The sequence below is a fragment of the Rousettus aegyptiacus genome, unplaced genomic scaffold (assembly GCF_014176215.1).
Source record: "Rousettus aegyptiacus isolate mRouAeg1 unplaced genomic scaffold, mRouAeg1.p scaffold_m13_p_16, whole genome shotgun sequence".
In the NCBI taxonomy this organism is placed as follows: domain Eukaryota; kingdom Metazoa; phylum Chordata; class Mammalia; order Chiroptera; family Pteropodidae; genus Rousettus; species Rousettus aegyptiacus.
Window position 1 is genome coordinate 41769272 of NW_023416291.1, and position 22676 is coordinate 41791947.

The window sequence follows — 22676 nt, forward strand, 5'->3', positions numbered from 1 at the left end:
TCCTGGCCCCACCTAGAGCGAAGGAGGCTCTCCCACCCCCACCACCATACACAGATCCTCCCTGAGTGGCTGCCTATCAGCTCCCCAACCAGAATGCCAGATACCACAGCCGACCTTGGGGAGATGGAGTAACTCTGAGTAGTGGAGTGGCTCTGAGTGGTGGATTGGGTCCTTCAAGATTCTCAGCAAAAGAGGGGGCTTCCGATAAAGGGGGTATGGGTCCAAATTGGCTGAGTTTGTCTCCCTCACAGCAACTGGTGGACCCACAAGCTGAGAGGCTGGCCACCTCTCAAGTCCCAGCCTGTCCCTTGGTAGTTGTGGAGTGGCCCTGTAGGGGCTGACAGCTTACAAGGTTAGGGGGCCCTGTTGCCCTGGGCCAGGAGAGTCTGACAAACTGACCTGGGCATTGACCGTTTCCCTGTCACCTCAGCAGCTTCTAGGTCAAGCCCACGACTGCAATTAGCATGTTACCAGGTAACGTAACTTCCCTTGAAACCCATGGGCATGGCACTGCGGCCTCCATGCCTGTCACACCTGGCACCTGAGTGGGCTACATTTTGGGCAACAATACAGCAATGCCCCAAGTCTCCCCAGACCCTCTGGGGAGAGGGGGGTCATGTCATTCCCACTCCAGGCTCAGAGGTGTACACCCTCCCCACCAGGGTCTAAGCTGTCCATTGCAGCAGCTCCTGAGCAGCAGGTATAGAGGGTTCCTGAGGAGGCCCAACCCCAACACTGGCCCTGTCAGGCCCCTGGGTGGTAGAGTGCCAACTCCCAATAACCACAAATGGGGATGAAGCTGGGAGCAGCTCAGGAAAAGTATCATTGCTGATGCCAAGCTTTAGCCAAGAGTGGGGGTGAGCAGGAAGGCCTGGAGAACAGGCAGTGAGAAGGCCTCAATGCAATCAGGCAGGGGCACCCTGCGGTTATCCAGCCCCCTGGCAGCTCCCTGTCTGGGGGGCATCATCTGAATGAAAAAGCCATATAGTAAAGATGGTGATTCATGCAGGAGAAAACAGGTAGGGTGAAGGACAGTAATGGTCAGGGGACTGGATGGCCTGTGGGAAGAGGCACTAATGCTGGCCTGAGAACCCTCTCCCATAGATGGGGCAAGGACAAGGAGGAACTCAAGATGGCCCTAATCCCCTTCTCTCTCTCCATGGAGAAGAGTGTTTAAGGGTGAGGAAACAGGAAGTGGATAACAAAATCACCTCCAGGTCCAGCCACAGTTCACAGGAAGCCAGTGGGTAATGCACAGTTAAACTTGAGATGGTGGGTGATTCTGCCCCAGGGGACAATGCAATATCTGGGCTGGGGACAGTTTTGGCTGTCATAACATGGTTGAAAGAGAAGGTGCTTCTGGCATCTGGTGGGTAGAAGCAGGGACACCGCCCAACACCCCACAGTGCATGGGATGGCCCCACAGTAAAGAATGAGCCAGCTCCAGAAGGCACTGGGCTTCTAGAAAGCAACAGGAGAATGATTGTCAGAGCAGAACATCGGAAATTCCACAGGACCAACCTGTTGGTTTCTTCAATAGGTGGACAGCACGAAGGAAGAAAGATGAAGTGCTACAGATTACCACAGACCTGACACGCACTGTGTGGCCCCGACTTGAACCAGCCACCATGAATACCCCATGAAGACAGCCAGCAGAGTGCTAGGAGCTGGGCCTCTGTGTTCTCACAGAGCTGCACAAAGCTTGTATCTACATCTATTGACATTCAATATTGTCATTGAAAAAGCCATGGATAAAATGAAAGAGTACCTGGAATTGTTTTAAAAATGCTCCAGCAAAACCAAATGAATGAAGTGAGAGGGTTCCTCAGGAAAGAGCTGAGACGAGACTGTCAGATATTCAGTAGATGAGCTGGGTGACAGCTCAGAAATTATTATTCTCTGCCCCGTCTATCCATGAACATCTCCATGTGAAAGTTTAAACCAAAAAGTGCACATAGAAAGACTCCAGCCTCAGTGTACAGAACAGATCAAGCAAGGGCTAGCTCAGCCTGGGCACAGTCCTGGGATGCCTGCCACAGGCCATGTATGGGAAGCAGCACCCAAGGCTGTTCCTACCAGTCCTGAAGTGCCCACTGGCCAGTGTGGACAGCGCCCGGGCAGTGCATTCCCTGACATCTTCCTGGCCCAAGGAGCCCCAGCCCTATAAGCCAGAGATGTCTGTGAAAAATGACAAAAAGGCATCTGTTCCTCCTTAAAGAGAGTCTGATTCTGTAGAGCTGGGACCCAATTTTCCTGAGCAGAGTGTGAACAGGGAAAGAGAATGGTGAAGTCCCGAGAAAAAGCCTGGCTGCTAACCTCCTGGCAACTGTCCCCCCCTTTCCAGTAAAGCACAGAGGATGAGGAAATGCCTTTCAGGAACCCTCCCCAAGACTTCCTGGCAGGTTCTAAGCAGGACGTGAAAGCTATGGAGAGTTCAGACAGTGTCTGTGACGGTGAGGGGCCATTTCTGTGAACCACAAACAGAGAAAGGCCTGGGACATGTCCTCAAAAGGTCAGTCCACTGGGTGTGACTGGTTCAGGGCCAAGCTGGGAAACCTGGGCGGGGCCTGCACAGAGGCCCATGGCAGCCCCTCCCTTTTGGCCAGGAGGAGGGTAACACATTCAACATTACAGGACAGGCACGGAAAACCAAGAAAAGAGACTCCAAGCTGCTATGAGCCAGTTGTCAATCAGGACTCATATACTGGTCACCACAGCATGTGTTTCTAACCCAAAATCATGGAGGTACATAAGAAGGAAGCTTAGGGAAGTTTTTAAAAAAACCTTGACGACTAGAAAAACAGGTGTAAATCTCCTGACACTGGCCCTGGTACCCTCCCACAGGTTTTGTTTGTTCTTGGGTCAGCAAGTAACACAGTCAGCATGCTGTGCTATACAGGCCACGTTCCTTTCTGCTGGAATCCTGTGCGCCCCCACTGGCCCCCCCTCTGCAATCTCTACTGTTTTCTGTCCCTATGGCTGCACCTTTTACAGAAAACCATGTAAACAGAATCACACTGCATTGGTTTCCTGTAGCTGTTATAACAAATTACCACAAACTTTGGTGGCTTAAAACAAATTTATTCTCAGTCCTGGAGGCCAGAAGTCTGAAATCAGTGTCCCTAAACTGAAATCGAGGTTACTAGCAGGGCCATACTGCCTCTGGAGGCTTCAGGAGAGGGTCCTTCCTGCCTCTTCCAGCTTCTGGGACCCCAGGCATCCTTAGCTTTTGGCCACGTCACTCCAATCTTTCCCTCTGTGACCATGTCATCTTCTCTTCTTGTCTGTGTCAAATCTCTCTTTGCTCCTCTCTTCTAAGGTCACTTGTGATTACATTTAGCCTGCCCCCATCCCAGATAATCCAGGAAAAACCCCATCTCAAGATCTCGGATGAGATCACATTCACGGCTTACAGGGGTTAACATCTGGACATCTATCAGAGGTCCTTATCCAGCTGACCACACACACTTAGCATAATGCCTTTGAGATGCATCCATGCTGCCGTCACTAAAGTCCATTCCTTTTACTGTTGAGTATTAACCACTTTATAATCCCAGTTTGTTCATCCATTTGCTGACTGAGAAACTGGGTCATTTTAAGTCTGGGGGACTAATAAGTAAAGCTGCCATAAACATTCATGTACAGGTTTTTGTATGGACATGAATTTTTATTTCACTCAGTGAACACCCAAGAGCATGACCGCTGGGTCCTATGGTAAGTGTATATGTAACTTCATGGAAAACACTGAACTGTCTCCAGAGTGGCTGCACTATTTGCATTCCCATCAGCAATAAAAGAGAGCTCCAGCTGCTCCCCAATTACACCAGCATTTAGTGTTGTCAGGTTTTTCTTTATTTTAACTATTCTGATAAGTATGAAGTGATATCTTATTGTGGTTTTAATCTGTATTTCCCTAACAACTAATGACATGGAAAATCTTTTCATCTGCCATTCTTATATCTTCTTTGGTGAAACTGCACAAATCTCTAATGCATTTTTAAAAATTGGGTCATGTTCTTATCACCTTTTGAGAGTTCTTTATATATTGTAGAGCTTTATCGAATGAGTTTTGCAAAGATTCTTTCCCAGTCCATGGACTACCTTTTCATTCTCTTAACAGCATCCTTCAAAAAATCCAGAAATTCTTAATTCTGATGAAATGGCATTCATTAATTTTTCTTTTATGCGGCTTACTCTTTGGTGTCATAGCCATCTCCTTTCTGTTTAAAAATAGTTCTATTTTACAAAAATCTTCTCCCCCCAAAAAAGCTCCAGGGCACTGCTGACCCCAGCGCCGTCCCCACTGAAGGCTCTCTCAGATTCCCCGTCAGTGCTCCCTGGATGCTGTCGGCCCAGACAGTGCAGTTTGCGGACATCGTTTGGTTTCAGTCTGACACCCCCTGTGGGATGGGGTAGTGGGGTCCTCATCCCCAGACACCTACCCCTTACTCTGAGCTACAGCACATACTGCCCCTTAGCCCACACACCACTTCAGCCAACAAGTCGGGCCTTGGTCATAGGAGACGAAGACCACTCCCCCCACCAGGTCCCCTGTGTCCTTTGGGCAACAATCACCCCAAGTGGTGAGCTAACACGCAGGCACTGAGCAGGTTGGAGCACAAAGGACGCTGGTGTGCAGGGAATGCAAAAAGACCCACAGGGCAGGGTCTGGCTCGTGTCCTCCTTCAATGCAGGTGGGCAGTTTCTGAGCCCCGACCGGAGGGGGCTGCGTGGGTTTGCTGGGCACAGGCTCTCCTTAGAAATCGCGGCCAAACTGAACATGAAGACTTGTGGTGTCGTGGACAGCCGTCCTCCATCACGAAACCCACTTTCACCTTCAACTATGCAGCTACCAGCATTCCTGTTGTTACAACTGAGGAAAATGAGGTGAGGAGAGGGAACAGGGCTGGGGTCCCCACCTACCAGCAGAGCTGATCCCAACCTCATAGAAAGACCAGCCCTGAGGTCCCCACATGGCTCACACTCGGTCTCCACTCCACTGGAACTTACCCAAATTTCACAGGTTATCCAAACCCTCTGTAAAACCCGTAGTAACGAAATGAGAAAAACATTCACTAAACACTTCTTCATATTTCTGTTCCACTTAGCTCCCATTAGATAGAAAGACACCATCCCCCTCTGAGACACCGGTGCCCCATAGTTGCTGGCAGCACATCCCAGTCCTGCTTCCACGGCGCGCTGCTGTCACAAGCCACCAACCACTGCCAACTCTCTGAGCTGTGTAACCCATGTCTGGGTCAGGCCCTCCTTTTAACACCTTTGCCTCATTACTTCATCTTTCCTATATGCCTTTCCTCAAATAGAAAAATTAAGAAGCCACCCTACGTGAGTACCTGCTGTATACACCCAGCGCATATAGCCTGCAGGCTGAACCTGGCCTGCAGAGGGGCCAGGTCACATTCTGGACTTGGTCCTATCCTCACGACAGTAGCCATCAGATGGCCAAACCTGTTCTTGAGGTCAACTCCTTTTTGGATGGAAGGCCTTTAGGTCCTGGAGAAGAGCATGAGGCTTGGGCTGCAAACTCTGAGACATGGCACAGGCTTGCTCTGTCCCACGAGGGAGGGCAATACAAGACAAGGCGAGATTCGAGGTTTGGCCAGCCCCATCTCAGGAGATGCAGGCACAAATCACAGACACAAAAACCGTGGCTGAGGCCTTCTCTTCCCTTTGATGCCCTCCCTAACTCCCCATCCCACCCCATGGCCTCCAGCCATGGCGGATGGCTCTCCTGCATTCATGACCTGCACCTGGGAGCTCCCAGGTAAGGAACCCACCTTCCTCAGCCTTGGGGTACCCTGTACCTGCAGATGAGGATCCAGGGGTTGCCAGTTGCTCAGGTTTCATCGCTGACAGAACCACGAATGGATTGGTCCCTTCAGATTCTCACTTAGCCTCTGACAGGCCAGGTGTCAGGCTTTGGGAACAAAGAGATTCTCTATCACTTGAAACAGACCTTCCTGGAACAACCTGGATTTTGACTCTGGACTCTTAGGAGTTGCTGGGATCCAGGGGGCAGGGCCTAGCTGCCTATCCAGCCATAACTCCAGCCACAGAGAAGCCCTCTACTGGCTGCCCCTGCCATGTGAGCATGACCCCCTCTGGACATGGACAAGCTGGCAAAAGAGCATCCTCAAGATGGACATCCTCAAGCCCAGAGTTCTAAGAACTGTGTCCAAGGCCCCAAGAAGGTGAGCAATGAGGCTCATCCCTGGCTACCTCTCCACACTGGTCAGCTATCACCTGGCTTCCATCCCATGAAAGGATTTGTCCTGCTCAAGTAGGCGATGTGTAGGGTCCACCAAGATTCACCAGCTGACTATTCCCCAAGATGACCATCGTTCAGATCAAGGAGCCCAAAGAGAAATGTCACTGAAATGGGCTCTCCCAGCAGGGCGGGTGGGGCAGTGCTGCTGGCCTCCCTCAGGGCCGCTTTCTGCCAGGTGCTTAAGCACTCACTGGCCTTTCTAGAGCCTGACCATGGGGACCTCCTGTGGACAAGGCCACACGCTTCTAGGACCAACTTTGGGTGGATGAGGAAACTATGGCCCAGGAAGCCAGGTGCCTGGCTCAAGGTTGCCAGCTCAATAAGCAGCAAAGAAGGCACTTGAACCCAAGACCCTTCTCAGATAAGGAGCCGTAGGCCCTCTGCCACTTTGGGATGTATCTTTTCCCTCTGCCTTTCCTTATGCATCAAATAGGATCACACAGCTTCAGACACTCCTGTCACTCTCCCTGACAGCCAACCAGTGTCCTCAGCTGGAGCTGCTCAGGGCGTTCTCATCTCTGCAGATCCTCATTTGTTAACCAGCTCTCTGGAGGGGAGCCTTGCCCTGGAAGCATGCAAGAGCCTGAAGTCTGAAACCATCAGGCTGCTTTTGTTTTGTCACCTGCCTAAAAACAAAAGCGACTGGTCTTGGCTCAAAGTGATAAGATAAGCTTCAGGTATTTGCCTAAAAGCTGACGTACCCCAGAATCCAGCAGGCAGCTGGATGGAGTTCTGCTGAACAAAGAAGCGAAGGTATCCTCTTTCATAACCACATGGCAGCCATTGGGTTCACTGTTTTTTATCAACAGGACACTCTGTGCCACTGTCCACCTTCCATGTTGCCTGCCACCTGGCTCAGTGGTGTCCTTACGTCGCTCTCCCTCCCACATGGAGTACAGCGCACAGCAGAGCTGCCTTGTCTCATCAAACATCTTTAAACTGGAAGTTTCTCAGCTGTTCTTTGACGTCTGGGGCATTGACATTTTAGGATAACATAGGACTCTCCGGCCCCTTTCTTTACTAGGGCATGCTGCACTTTGGGTCTACCTAGTGTGACCCATGATGAATCATGCTGTGTGTTCCAGCCACATGCCTCGAAGTGACCGTGGCATTACCCAGAAGGACCCCAGGCAGAGGTACTCGGGGTCTGTCTGCCCTCATGGGGCCATTAATTCTGACCACCCAGGCGGGGCCACTCTGTTCAGTCTGCCTTCTCCTCAAGCAGCTGACGGCAGATGCCTATTCCCTACGTGTAGCTCAGGCTCAGTCCCACTCTACACAGCATCGGTACTGGGCGTAAAATGCAGTTTGTTTCTGCCAGCCTCAGCACTCTGCTGTAAGGAGAAGTGCTCCCTTCTTCTCTTTCATTTATTTGCATGCCTACCATTAGCAATGTGATAGTAAATTTTGTGTCAACTCAACTACACCATGGAACCCAGTGGACTCTGAGTAAAGCAGATTACCCTCTACAATGTAGGTGGGCTTCAACCGGTCAGTAAAAGGCCTTAAGTGAAAAAGACCAAGGTCCTCTGCAGGAAGTAGAAATTCTGCCTCCAGCCCATCTTTTGAACTAGAGAGATATATCAGCTCTTCCCTGGGTCTCCAGCCTGGTGATCTGCACTGCAGATTTCTGATTTGTCAGACCCCATGAAGAAATGAGCCAATTCCTTAAAATAAGTCCCCCTCCTCAAACTGGTTACATTTCTCTGAAGAAGCCTAATTCAGACAGACTCACAGATTGCCTTTTGTAGTGGTCTCAAATGCATTATAGTCCTTAATTACCTTGATGCTGAGAGTGTTCCAGGATGGCCCTGGGGCCCTTGGCACTGGCTCCAGATCCATCCCTGCCCTTCCCTGAACGCTTTCTGATGTCCTGGCACCATGAGAGGCTCCAGATTCCACTTGGCCTACTCTGGCCACGGCTGTAGGATCACCTCCCTCTCCAAGGAGACTTGTTCCAAAACAGAGACTCAGAAGCAGCCTAATCATCCATCACAGCAGCTTACAGAGGCACCCCTGCCCAGGACAGCTCCTAAGGGACCTGCATTGAAGGAAGTCCATAAGACAAAGCTCAAACTGGGGTCCTTGAAAATAGGTGGGAAGAAAATAACACATCTGTTTCTACCAACTGAAACTTAGCATTTCCTTCATTTACAAAAAAAAATGCAGGCAACAAGCTACAGCAGTTTGAGTGGCTTCAACTCTGATTTGCTTTAGCACGAGAGGCTAGTTGTGCCGATGTCTTCAAAGGCCATTTTTGCTCACCACTATTTTGAAATCACAGCAATTAGATCTGCTGCTAGATCATTTAACACATTAACATAATAAAGTTGTTAAGAGGTTATACATTGTAATGCTTCACTCATTGTCTGTGTAGTGCATCTCCTAGGTAATTCTACACATTTTAGGTGTTGGAGAGGGGATCTGTGCCCAGAGAGGGCCATGGCCCCTGCCAATGAACGACTCAGTGACTTATTAGGAGCTACCCCAAATCAAATGGGGCTTGTCCTTGGATGGTCAGACTGGAAAGGTGCTTACGAAGTCACCAGTTAAAAACAAAATAGCCCCAATTAATCCGGTTTCTGAACCAGTATTTATTCTTGGTCTGACAAACTCAGGGTGAGGACTCGCCAGATAAGCCACATGAAGTGCTAGTTCAGGCACGGAACGTCAGCGCACCAACCACCACACACTAATGCTGCTGGGGACTTAGCACCCAATGGTTCCTGGTGCCCACAGGGGTGGGGTAGGGGATCTCCATGCAGTGGGGAGCTCATAGCTGAGTTCTAGAGCATTTGGTTCCAGTTATTTAAAATGCCATTACTATATCATGAACACATTATTATACATCACATGACTGAAAAAACATGTAGACATAAAAAGGCCCTCCCCAGGCCTGTCGGGAGCCCCTGCCTGGCCCCCATCTTGCCTCTTTCTTTTGAGTCTCCCCTTCCTACTCCAGGTGCCCTTTCCCAGAGTCCAGTGGCCTCCCCCAACCCTTGCATGTTCCAGGCACACGCTGTGCTCTCTGGAGAGGCTATCCCTCTTGCCTCATCTCCTCATACCCTTGGCAAGGAACGACTCTATTGGCCAGGCTGAGATGACGCCAGGAGAGGCTGGGACAAGTATAAGCCCCCCTTCTCTATGATTCCTCCTAAGGGCCCCTCCCACCCCCAGAATGAAAAGCACGGCTCAGCAACTCAAAGCACAGGGTGGCCACGTGGTGACCTGGCCTTGCTGCTCCTCATCCCACATGATCTCTGAAGCTGAGAGGGACGAGCAGATGCTGCCTTCATCCTCCGCATGGAGCCCAGGTCCCGAGAGTAACTCAGAAGGAAAGGGGTGCTTGTGCTAATCAAGACAAACCATTTCTACAAGCCCAGTGATTTGTTTAAGAAAGGAAAAAGGCGGCTCAGAGACCAGGATGAGCAGGGGTTGCCACCAAGCTATGCTGCGAAGCTCTACCCGGCACCTTCCAAAAAAGACCTTCTCTGTACCGAGGTTCTACAGAGCTCACACTGGGCTCCAGCTCCAGGCAGTATGATGATGCCTTTGTCCCCTCTGAGGCCGAGGCTGCTAACAGAACAGAGACAGCCTGGCTCCCTAAACACAGGGTGTGGGGCTTCGGCTTGGGCAGAAAATGGAGATCATAAATCAAAGTGAGGTGCCACACTCAGGAGGATGGAACAACACAAATATGGCATATTTTTCCATCTCTGACTTATGTAGGTTACCCAATGAGCAGGGCAAGCAGGTCAGCCAAGGCTGGATAGAACCATGGCCCCATGGACAGAAGGAGGGGCTCACCAGCCACCTGGTCCCTGGGAAATGCCCCTCTTCATCCTACAGCCTGGGAAAGGCCTGCTGGGTCAATACTCACTCTTCGCATTTTTTTCTGATCCTAGTACACAGGTCCCCTCTAGCAGTGTTGTCTCAGAGACCCAGGGCATTGTCCTGAAGGATGACCAAAGAAAGCGAGGCCAGACCTGCCAGGACCCAGTAATGTGCCACACCCAGGTGACAACCCATCTTTCTGGACTCAAGAATAAATAAAACCAAGTCATATTTGAGAAACGACTTTTTAAAACATTGCTGGAAAGATACAATCCATGTAGAAGGGACAGGGAGGCAACCCTGGTTGATAGGAGGAGGTCCCTGCCAAGGCCTCTCACTATATATAACCTCAATGCCAACACTTCCAAGTGAGCACACATCACTTCAAAAACATGAAACATCCAGGAGGCAAGATCAAGTCTCCCACTCATCAACCCAGGTCATTAAAACCATTTTAATTCAGGCCTGAAATTCGGTTTTGGGAGTAGCTCCTAATATGAGCCATCACAGAAGCAGAATCTGGAGCGACTCTGGGCCAGCCGCTCAGCTGGAGAAGGACCAGAGATCTATTCAGGAAAGGAAAACGGACTGCCTTGTTAGTACTGGATAGTTGTGTGGATCAGCAGTGAGTCTGCCCCATACAATCCAAACCCTTTCTGGACTTGTGGGACAGGATCCAGAATTGCCTAAGGTAAAAGGTCTGAGGTCCTGGACCCTCCTAAAGCCAGCGGCTGATCCGGGCTTACACTGGCCCTATGCTGCCCCAGGCAAAGTCTAAGACCGCCATGGCCAGGGCTCCCTCTTCGGTGCCCAGGCCAATAAAACTCAACTCAAGGGCCAGGCTTTGCTTGAAGGCTGAGGCAGCACCTGGTGTCTCCTCCTCTCCTTACAAGAGATCAGAGCAGCAGACTTGCCTGGCTTCCACATCAAACAGCTGGTCCTATTGGGACGGGAATCAGGGGCTGAAGGGCAGGAATTGCTGGGAATTGAAAGCAAACCTGTCTCAGGGACCAGAAGCTAGATCACAAGACTTGCTTCCACTTTAGGATCTGCCATTTAAAAGCTGTGTTACCTGAGTCAGACACTTAACCTCTCTGGCTTAGTCACGTGAGGATGATGACCTAACTCATTGGGCTGCTAAAACAAAACACAAACAGCACAAACCGGCTCAGCTGCTTGCGTGCTTCCAGCCCTGGCCTCTATATTTCAGAACACTGAAAAACACAGCCATATTGTTTTAAAAAATAAAAATAAAAAACACACGCATATCCCTGACATGAGCAAGGAGGTAAGGCCCCCAAGGTCAGGGAGACCGCCCTTAAGAGGCTGTGTGGCTTGATGTAGTGAGAGACACCATATATGGGCCGGTCGGTTTTCTCATCTGTGAAATAGGAATGACGCCAAGGACCCCTCAAACCTAGGGGCCACTGCTAGGGTGCCATGGCCATGGGACTTGACTGTATCTCCTCTCCTGCCTGGGTAACAGGCCACAGGGAGTGGGAAAAAAGATGCCCAGGGGCTCTGAGCACACTAAGAGGCCCCATTGCAAATAGCTGATGGTGCCCTAACAAAGGTGCCCCTGCCGCCTAAACCAAGGGAACCATCAGAACCCAGAACCCTTCCCAAAACCATATCAATAACCTCGAAGAATATTCGACGAAGTGAAATCAAGCCAATAATAATAATAGTAATAATAAGGGCTCATTACGTAAAACATGACTGCTGGCTGTGCTCACATCCCCACATTTGTTGTTTGTGTTGTGGGCATTGCTAGAAGGATCCACTGTATGTTCGGCATTTGCCTGAACCCCTTAGATAGCAGCACTAAGCGTTCACCTTGCAGATGTTTGTTGTGGCTTCCTTTAAACAGGTGCTCCCCATCGACCCTCTCAGGACATCTGAAATCCTGCACACTGAATCTAGTTTTCTCTGATCAGGACCTGTCAGCAGCTTCCTGCCTGGGAACTGACTCCAACAAGGGGAGAAACAGTAACTGTCTCTTCAGGACAGAGGAACAGATGGGGAACCATGGGCTTCCTTCAAGGAAGCAGCTGTGTGTCAGGGCCAATGATTGGCGCATCCTAGATCCTGCAGAGAGCATACTGCAGGTGCCTAGACCTCTTGATGGGTTCTTGCTCAGCCCCACGCACAGGGCCCGGCTCAGGGCCCAGGGCTACAGTCTAATTCACTGTCCTGCTTGAGGAGTCACAGCCATGGGCTCGAACATGATATATATGTGAACCAACTCTGGGAATCATTGGGGGTCACACAGAACTCAGTACTTTCCAATTCACAGCTCAGCTTGTGTGTTTTCACTAATGCATCATGAGGTGGCTGAAGCAAACCTAAAACTCTGAAAAACAGCCTAACAACATGGCCTGAGTACTTGAAAGCCACTGGCAGCTGGGTCCACAGTCACGCTCAGGAAAGTGACAAATGGCCAGCTGTATGCCAATTTCACACATTCAATTCCCCAGAGCATAGCCTATAAGTAAGCATCACTCACAGGGACACCAGGAAAACTTCCAGCCACCAACTCGGCAAAACTCCCAGTAGGAGAGGCAATCTTGTTCCATGAGGAGCGCAGTGGGTCCAGCCTTTGAAAAGGAACAATCTCACGTGGTCTGCCAGCAGACAGCACTCAGGAAGCAACAGTGAGAGTGCCGTAGGGTCACTGGAGTGAGCCCCGTTAAAACACAGACAACCCAACAGGGAGTGGTGACAATACATGAAGATAAAAGATAGTGCAAGTGGCTAAAACACATGCGAGGCCACGGAAAAACACAAATGGGATCAAGACGACATTTCTGCCCAACACTACCACAAAATTAGCAAGAATCATATAATCTGTTATGTGAGAGGAAGTGAGGAGGTGCCAGAATGCAGCAGAGGTGGCATGAACCACTGGCCAATGTTGGGGGGAAAGAGGGGAATAAGGCAGGACTAGCAGGCCCTCCCTTGGCTCTGTGTGGTTGGGCTGGGCAAACATCCTGAGCCAGAGGCCAGCAGCTCAGGGGAGCCAGTGATGGAAAGGAGTCACAGGTAGGACCCATGGGCCTAGACAGGATGTCCAAGGGAAACAAGATCCCAGGCACTTCCTGCTAGTATGACACACCTGCTGGTGGCCAAGAGCTGGCTGCACTGTGTAAAAACAAAACAAAGTCAGAAAGCACTGATCCAGAAAAGGGAGGCCAGTCAAAAACACGTGGCTCACAGCTAAGGCCTAGCATATGCACGGCCCTCCCTCAAGTCCTATCCTTTCAGCAGCCTGCCCCTTGGTGGGCAGGAGGTGGCGGAGGCAGTAAGGGCACTGACATTGAATGGGAGACTTCCAAAGAAAGGCCCTTGACGGTTGAGGCAAAGACACCAGGGCTTGAGCTGTGGAGTCCCCAGGTGCCCCATAAAAGTGGTTTAGGCCCAGGAGGTGCATGATCAGGAATCATACATCACTGCCCACCATCCCCCAGCAGCATCACCGTCTGGCTGGCCCAGACAAGGGGTCTGTAATGGGTGGAAGAAGCCTCATGTTAGGCCGTCAATACCTCAAAGCTCTATGGGATAGGAAGGCCTTAAGAGTGGTCTGTCATCAAAGCTCGATGCTCCCATTAAGGACCCACATACTCAGTCCACTGGTCAGAGATAAATGAGGGCTCCAGGACAGCAGGCAACCCAGGGAACAGACACGGCAACCCTGGGGCGATTGCCATAAGAACACAGGACAGGCAGGCTCTGTGGATGTGGGTACAGAGCAGTTTCCGGTAACTGTGACCACAAACAGAGCTATCTATGCTGACAGAGCGCTTTCCATGGGTTTAGGGCGTGATAGGAGTGAGTCAGGAGGAGACAAAGGGCACCCGGTGTGAGGGTATGAGGGCACAGACCCCTGGGGAGGGAGGGGCACAGGCTTACGCCAACTGCGGCCCTCACTCAGGTGGTGGTGTGGGCAAGCAGTGAGCACACAGTGTTTTATTTCAGTCTCTAGGAGGCAGGAGTTCAGCCACTGTGCAGACGGGATGGGCAGTGGAGGCCAGAGGAGGGCAGAAGGCTTTGTGGATGGATCTCCCTTCATAGGATAACTGATGCCACTATGTTTTTTTATTTTTATTTTTTTCCTTAAATGCAATCTTGTGACTCTCCGGGTAACAAAATCTGAACACACATCCTGAGTGAAAATGATGACACGGAACTCACTCTTCTCAATTTCCCCTAAATTTTCTGCAGACATCAGGATTCTTCCTGGACTCTTGTGCAAAACTGCTGTGTACATGTGTTTTCTGTCACATTCATCGGTGACAAGGCAGAAGGGGAAGCAGCTACAAGCTCCAGAACCCTCAGGCCTGGGACTCAGTTTTCAGGACAGTGACGCTAGTCCCTCTGGAACTGGTCAGCCTGTAGACTGCAGACTCTGGGGCTTCTGACCCCACCTGTCAGGCCTGAGGCCAACCCAGTACCACTCCCAGAGTTAATCAATAGATGAAAAAGTAACAGCGAAAAGCTCGAGGCCCAACTTGAAATAAATGGAGATACTCAGGGTGCATCACTCCAGGCTGCTGTATTGTGGCTAAGGCCCGGAGGTGTCTGCATTTGAGCTGTGTCCCCAACTCCCCATCTCTAACATGCCTCTTGGGCTTTTGTGAGAAATACTACTCACACGAGCCCTCTGGAGCCACTACCAAGTCCTACAACTAACTTGTCCAAGTTGGCAGGCCCCAGGGGCCCACACAGACCCTACAGCCTTGAGCCCCTGAGGAGCTAGCTGGCTTGAGGACTGTGATACCTGCACAAAGGAGATTTCTGGCCCATGGCTCTGCCAGAGGTGCAAACGCCTGCCCTTCAGAGCTGCCTCGGGCCTTGACTATTCTCTTGGACACTGGGGCTGCGCATGAATGGAAAGCACAGATCCCATAATACAACGATGACCCCCACAAGGCAGAGGGAGAAACTGAGGCCCAGACAGTTTGCAGCCAGTCTCCCCTCCCCCACTACCCTCACTCACACTTTGCAGCTTGCTCAGCCCACATGCAGTCAACATCAATGAGGGTTTGGAAACAATAAGGCCTGTCCCTTGCCCTGCCCCTTAGCTATCAGAGGGATAGTACCTCAGGCACCTGGAACTTCTGTGTCTAAGCCCACTGGGCACCACATGAACACAGAATAGTGGGCAGCCTCTCCAGGTCTTCAGGCTGGTTCAGAACCAGCCCTAGCTCAGCCACTGCAAGGCATCCTGCTACACTGCCCCAGGCCTGGGCCCTACACCCTCTAGTGACCTGCCCACAACGCCCTCCCAAGCTCACAAGCCCTGAGCTGTGCAACTGTAGAGGGATGCCTGTACAAAAGGTATGTTCACTCCTGAACACTGGAATAGCACCAGGAGCCCCAAGAACAAGGCATGGAGGTGGACACCATGTTGACTCACTGAGCCTAAGCTGTGCCCAGCAGATCACACACTTGACAATTCCTGTCACCTAAAAGCATCTGGACCTCAGTGAGTTTGCAGGTGAGAGATCAAGACCAGGAAGAGAAGATGCAGAGGCAGGAGCCCTGTGAAAATGCCAGTATGAAGTGCAGTCGGACCACGGCTCTGGGGCACAGACCCTGGTTAGTCACCCACCCACCCCCACCCACCCCAGGAAAGAAAGGGGTCCAAAGCCTGTACCTTCCCAGCACAGCAACAGCCCAATTTCCATTGCCAGCCTATGAGCCTCGCCCTGCGCACCTAGGCACTGGCAGACCAGTTCACTGGCTCCACTCTTACTTAAGCTCACCCAAAAGGGCCATTAACCTCATCTGCTCAGAGACAAGAGGGGACCCTCCCCACAGAGATGCCAGATGGCAGGGCTAAGAGCAGGGAGGCCCACATATCATCAATCCTACACTCTAGGCAAAAAAACACCTCGAAATCCTTCTTAACATAGCTCCACTTGCTGTCAGGAGGAGCTGGCACAGATCACCAGGTCAATGGCTCTATGTTCAAGTTTCTCAATCAGTGGGACCCTGTACACAGGTAAGGTAGTCAGCACGGCCTTGTCCCAATCTCACAGCAGGCTAGAGACAAATTGGACACATATGCCCAGTGCTGACTGTCTTTGTCCCATTTGCCAGAGCCAAGCACATTTCTCTGGAACAAGGAGACATCTGAGAGTGTCCAACACCGAAAATAGTGCAACCAGAGGAGGAAGGAACACAGTCTTCTACCTGAGCCCTACCCCTGACTCAGACATCTCCCCACAGTTCCCCTGCTCCGGGAGCCCCCTCAGCCTGGTCTCCCTGCCCAGCCTATAGTGGTTCAACAGTCACGCCAATTCTGAAAAGGGAGAAACGACGTCACAAGATTAAAAACAGCAAAATCATGCCATTTCTGCTGACAGAATCCAGAAACCACAGCCCCTTGGCAGGGAGGCCTGCCTGAGAAGCCCTTCCCAGGTCTTTCAGGCCACTGGTATCTAACTCAGAATCTGTCTACAGATGGCACTCACCCTAAGCTGAGAAAAGTCTGGCCATAAGAACTCATGGAGAGCTCACTCCTGGAGAGCAGGAGACATCTGCTGCCCACTATCTCCATGTAAGAAACCAGTCTGACCCCACCATCATCTGATTCTTATGCCATGAAGTGCATGTTTGAAAGACATCATGAGAACAACTGACCCCTTAATGGGTAAAATTCCCCCTCAGAAGATGACTCCAGCCCCACTGTACACCCACAGAGCAGAGATCAGGGGCTGGAGGACTTCGGCCAGAGCCTGACTGGAATCAGGGGCAGATGCTTACCCTCCCAAGCCCAGCAGAAAACTGCATGCTGGCCCTGTGTTTCCAGAGTTCACCAGCAGGTCACAAATAGAAAGGCCAGGCCCACTGGAAGCTATGCCAGGTTTGACACTGTGCTGAGAAAAGCTACTGGGACACCCAGGGGCTCTAACAGGAAGAAAAGTATTTGAATCTACATGAAATCAGGAGGGAGACAGCCCGTCTCAGAGTGCGGACCTCACGTTTGAAGTTTAAACTAAATCTGTGCTGACCAGATGACCTGGGTTGGCCACTATCCTCTAGGCATCCCATCAGTGAAACAAAGGGGCTGAGCTAAAAGGGCCCTCCAAGGTCTTGGTCCTGCCCTGTGAGGCAAAGGCCAACTAGGACTCTCAGGACCACACATCGCAGCACGAGGGCCAGGAGTCCCTGAGACAGCATGTTCCACAGATGCTGACAGTCCTCATGTCATACACCTACCCCAACACTCTAGACCAGCAGCCTGCAAGCTATTTTGGCCAGAGAGTCAGTATCTCAGGCTTTAAGGGCCAAACAGTAGATTGCAAAGACTCAGTGACTTTGTGGCACAAAAGCAACCACAAAAGCAGTGACAGATGATGCCACTCTGTCCCAAAAAAAAACTTTATCAACAAACACAGGCAGTGGGCCAGATTTGTCCCTTGGGCTGTAGTTTACCAATTCATTTCATGCTCTTTAAAGTTGACACTGAAAAAGAGAAGTGCCATAACAGTCCACGTTGTCAGTGTCCTAATCCAATTGTTTGCCTAATACAACAATGAACATGTTGGAAGCCTTGGTTTTGGGAGCTGGTAGCTAAGGCAGTGACACTGAGCACAGTTGACTTCGGCTTACTCAGGGGCAAAAAAAGGCCCATGAGCTAGCTCTACCACTGATTCCACAGGGAAATGGAGCAGCCAGGAGGGGTTGAGGCACAGGACCTGTCAGGACCTGAAGAGAAACATGGCAGAGAGGTCGCAGGCAAGAGGTCCCCACTGTTGAGAAGTGAGCTCTGAGCTCTCCTGCTCTCGGCCCGTGCAAGTTGGGCTGTCCTGACTGGTGCAGTGGGCATTTCCCTTGTTCTAATCACCCCTCCAGATGTGAAGAGAATCGCAAGGTCCATGACACAAAGCTGAATTTCCCTCAAAACTCAGTTTAAAAAGGAGAGAGGAAAGGAACATCCTGACTCACTTTTCCTGCTTAAGGCAGGAGAAAGAGGCAAGGCCACCAAGTGCCCTGTGGGTACTGATGGCACTACCTCCACGAGAAAGTACAGTATAAGGGGGCAGCCGCCCTTAGGTCAGCCTATGCCGTGCTAACTGCAACCCAAAGGCAGGTGTGGGGCCTGTCCAGGAGGAGGAAGAGGCACAGCCCATAAAGCAGGAAAAAACTCCAGGACAAGGGCACAGCCCCAACCTGACCAGCACCTCCCAAAAGGCAATTCTCGACCCATGGGGTCTCCAGGCCACTTCCCACCTGGAAGAAAACCCATTTCCCACGTCGGTCAGCTTATGATTCCATAGGGCAGTGGTCCCCAACCTTTTTGGTACCAGGGACCGGTGCTCCTATCAGAATCTAATGCCTGATAATCTGAGGTGGAGCTGAAGTGGTAATGCTAGCGCTGGGGAACGACTGCAAATACAGATGAAGCTTCGCTTGCTCACTTGTCACTCATCTCTTGCTGTGCAGCCCATGGACGGGTATTGGTCTCGGCCCAGGGACTGGAGACCCCTGCTACAGGGGACACGAGAGCTAAACCACCTAAGTGGTGATGCTGCCCCATTTGAGCTCATAGCTGAAAGGGCCCAGCAGACTCAGGTATCTACAGAGTGGAGCCCAGCCCTCCTCATCACCCTCTGGGCCTGTTTGGTTTTGGGAGGGAGACACAGAAGTCCTGCCATTAGGTGGGCCAGAGGTGGTGACACAGAAGTCCTGCCACAAGGAGGGCCAGAGAGAAGAGAAACACCCGGGGCAGAGCCCAAGTCACTCCAAGTCACTTCCCTAGCCCTCAGCCCCACTGGTCTCCCCAACCCCCCCAAGTACTTCAGGACATTGACCCTACCATCTTAGAAACCAAAGTCCTGACTAAGGCTGGGCTCCTGTACCTGTACTGCTACTTCCACTCATCCAGGGTAGGACCACACCAGCTCTCCCCGAACTTCGATATCTGTGCCCAGGTAACCAGTTCAAGATCTTTCCTCAGGCAGGATGTGAAGCCAGCCTAAGCCCACCTCAGGTGTGGGAGCCCCATGCCCCCCCTCTGCTGGGGTTAGGTTCTCTGTCACCTGTGGCCAGAGGACTCCTGAGCCCACTGATGGTCTAGTGGGTGTTGGAGGCCCTACGGACCTAAGTCTCCTGGAAGGTCACACTGATCTTAGTGTGTTTTAAAGCCTCCAAGTCCACCTTGCACCCATGAAGATGGGTACTATCAAAAAAGCAGAAAATAACTAGTGCCGAGGACGTAGAATAGCTGGAACCCCTGTGCAAAGCTAGTGGGAATTTAAAATGGTGCAGTCATTATAGAAAACAATCTGGTTGATCCTCAAAAAGTTAAACAGAATAATCATCTGATCCAGCAATTCTAATTCAGGATATACACCCAGAAGAACTGAAAGCAGTGTCTCAAAGAGATGTTTCTACATCCAAGTTCATAACAGGATTATTTACAGTAGACAAAATGTGATCCATTCCTACAACAGAATATTATTCAGCCATAAAAAGTAAATTCTGATACCTGCTACAACATGATGAACCTTGAGGGCATTATTCTGAGTAAAATAAGCCAGTTACAAAAGGACAAATATTGTATGATTCCACTTAAATGCCATCTCCTAAAATAGTCATATTCATAGAGACAAAAAGTAGATGGTGGGTGCCAGGGGCTGGGGAGAGGGAATGGGAGTTAGTGTTTAATGGAGACAGTTTCAGTTTGGGAAGATGAACAAGTTCTGAAGATGGATGGTGTGATGGCTCCACAACAATGTGAATGTATTTAATGCCACTGAACTGTGCACTTAAAAATACTTAAGGTTATAATCATTGTTATATGTATTTTACCACAATTGAGGCTCTGAGAGATCCTAAGTAAAGACTGGTGCTGATTGGTTGTAGGATTCCTAAGAGGCCCCACCTCCCAGCCTGCCAGTCACCAGATGAAGCCCCCCAGAGGAGAGAAATCAGGGTGGAGTTTAGCACCACAACAGTAAGACTAAGAAGGTGCTGGAGCAGCCTACACCACACAGAGCACAGAGCAGCCACAGCTGCTTAGTGGGGCTTCCCTGCCTTATGGAATTTACCTCAACTTCCTGCCCCAGCACCCCTTACCCTCTACCCTCTTGCTGCCCCATCACCCTGCCTCCATCCCACACTACTCTCTCAGATCTCCCACAGACATCCTCAATCTTGGTCTCTTCACCAAAGGTTCCTTCTGCCCAGCTTTCTGCAGGCACCTCCTACCTATTGCCATGGTAGTGATCACTGCCTTATTCGGCCTCCCCTACAGGTACATGGGGGCCACGAGTGCCAATTCAGCCTGATAACCAGGACATGGAGGCCTATGTGCACATATCCACGTGTAGGGAAAGGTCAGCAGGGACTCCTCAGGCCCTTCAACCCTTTTTCCTGCCTCTCTTGCCCGGAAAGAGTCCAAGGCTGGAGGGAAGGGTGGAGGTGACCCCTGCTACTCAATCCTTACACACCTTTGCCCAGGCTCTGCTCATCCAAGCTGGATGATGAAGGGAATAGAAGCCCACCTCACATCTCCAGGGAACAGTGTTCTTGAGTGGAAGGGATCTGGCCTCTCAAGGATGCCTCTGATTCCCCAACACTCACTGGCTGGAGCACAACCTGGAGGCAGAGACAGAGCCACTGCACCCTAGGCTCCAGGCCTGGCTCCTCACAGTCTGCCAGCAACAGCCACCAGCCTAACAGACTCAGTAGTCACCCCAAGCCCAGCCAGACATGTCATGTCTCTAGAAATTCAGCCAGCACTTTCAGCCCCTGTCCATTTCACCATCACTGCCCCGCTAGGATGCTGGAGGGATGGAGAAGGGGGATGTACCAGAGGGCCCAGCACCCTCCAACACAGTGCAGTGGGCTTCCCAGCAGAAAAACTGCTAAAGAAACTGAAGAAAGCCATTTCTTTATTGGGAAAAAAAAAAAAAAATCCTTAACGGTAGAGGCACAAGAGCAGATACTTCAGCTTCACTTTCTCAGGTCATTTGCAGGATACGCACACAGAAGCAGGAGCAGTCGGCATCCACACGCCTCTCTCATCTGACCTGGGGGACTACTGAAATCTCAGGTGCTGCTTTAACTAAGCCTCAGGGAGCGTGCCAGTGGCCTGGCCCCCAGGCTGTCAGCAGAAGTGGCTGCAGCCAGGCCACCAGACTCCAGCGTGTGGCATCCTTCAGGGAGCTGCCTCTTTGCTATCACACCCAACCTGATTATCAAAGTTGGACACAGGGCAGCAAAGAGAAAATCGAGGAGTTGACACCCCCAACCCCGTTATGGACCTGGAACAGGAAACGGGGGCAGCTGGGAAGACACACCCCTGGGCAAGGCGCCCCTGCGCTGAGTCTGTCTCCCCTCCTAAAGAACTAAGGGAACACTGATGAAAGTGCAACAGGGTGGAGGATTAACCACAGTCCTCCATCACCTGGTAGCTCATTAATTTCTCAAAGGAGGAGCTGTCCAAAGTGGGTTGAACCCCACCAGGACGACTCACCAGGACCCCCTATAGTGGAGTGCACCTGCCCATCCAAGAGAGGCTAACTCTGGGAAACGCTGATCTCCGAGGTGCTGTCTTAGGATGCCCCTCCATCCAGGATGCCCCTCCACTCAGGCCTGGTCTTGGCTCCCCCAGCATCCAGAGCACCCACTGTCCAGAAGCTGGTCAACATCAGTGCAATGAGGAAAACCTGGGATCCAACTGCCCCAAGCAAAGAACACAATCCAAGAAATGCAGTAAGAAAGACTGCTGGCTCCGGAGCACCACATCTGTTCAAAACCACTTTCAAACTGCAGTGTCAGGATGCTGGCAAGAACCTGATGACATCCACACCCTAGGACAAGGTGGTAATCCCGAAAGACATGGGCTCTGGAGCAGCGAAATCAATGCCGATGGTGCCCACCTGCCACAGATCCGTAGCAGCTCTCCTGGCCACAGTCACCTTTCCTCCAGCCAAGGGTCACTCCAGAACCCTGCATGATCTGACCCTCAAACACCTGGCTCAAGCCGGACCATAAAACCCAATGTTAAGACATTTGCACCACAGCCAGAATCAGGAAAGGCTAACAATGTCTCCCTCTCCCAACTAGATACAGGGGGAGGCCCACATCCTTCCCATATCTGTCCCCTCCACCAGCCCTCAAAACCACCCTAATTCAGGCCTCCTTCCCTGACCATCCACTCCCACAGGCCAGACCCCATCACTCCTAGGCTTCGATCATGACACCTGTAGCTCCCTGCTCCACTCAGGATACATAGGGACAAGGGGGTACCCCTCACCACACTTTACCACCTCTGCACAGCACTTAGCTCAGAACAGTGGACACAGCTCTGTAAACCCTGGAACCCCTAGATTAGTACAGCACTAGGAAGAACAGTAGCCTGTTAGGATCCACATTGCACAGAGATGCAGCCACTGAAAAGTAAAACTTACCATTTAAAAACCCAAAACAAGCAAACAAACAAACAAACAAACAAAACACACAGCTTACACAGTCTCGGGGAAAAAATGAAACCTAAGATTACACAAGGACACCACTGTGATAACATGCTGCCCAGATG

At 51.1% G+C, this 22676-nt stretch overlaps 1 protein-coding gene across 1 annotated transcript in view; it reads right to left on the minus strand.

Annotated features, from left to right (window-relative positions):
• ELL (elongation factor for RNA polymerase II) overlaps nt 1-22676 on the minus strand; it is a 57078-nt gene that overhangs the window by 28746 nt on the left and 5656 nt on the right. The window lies entirely within an intron of this gene.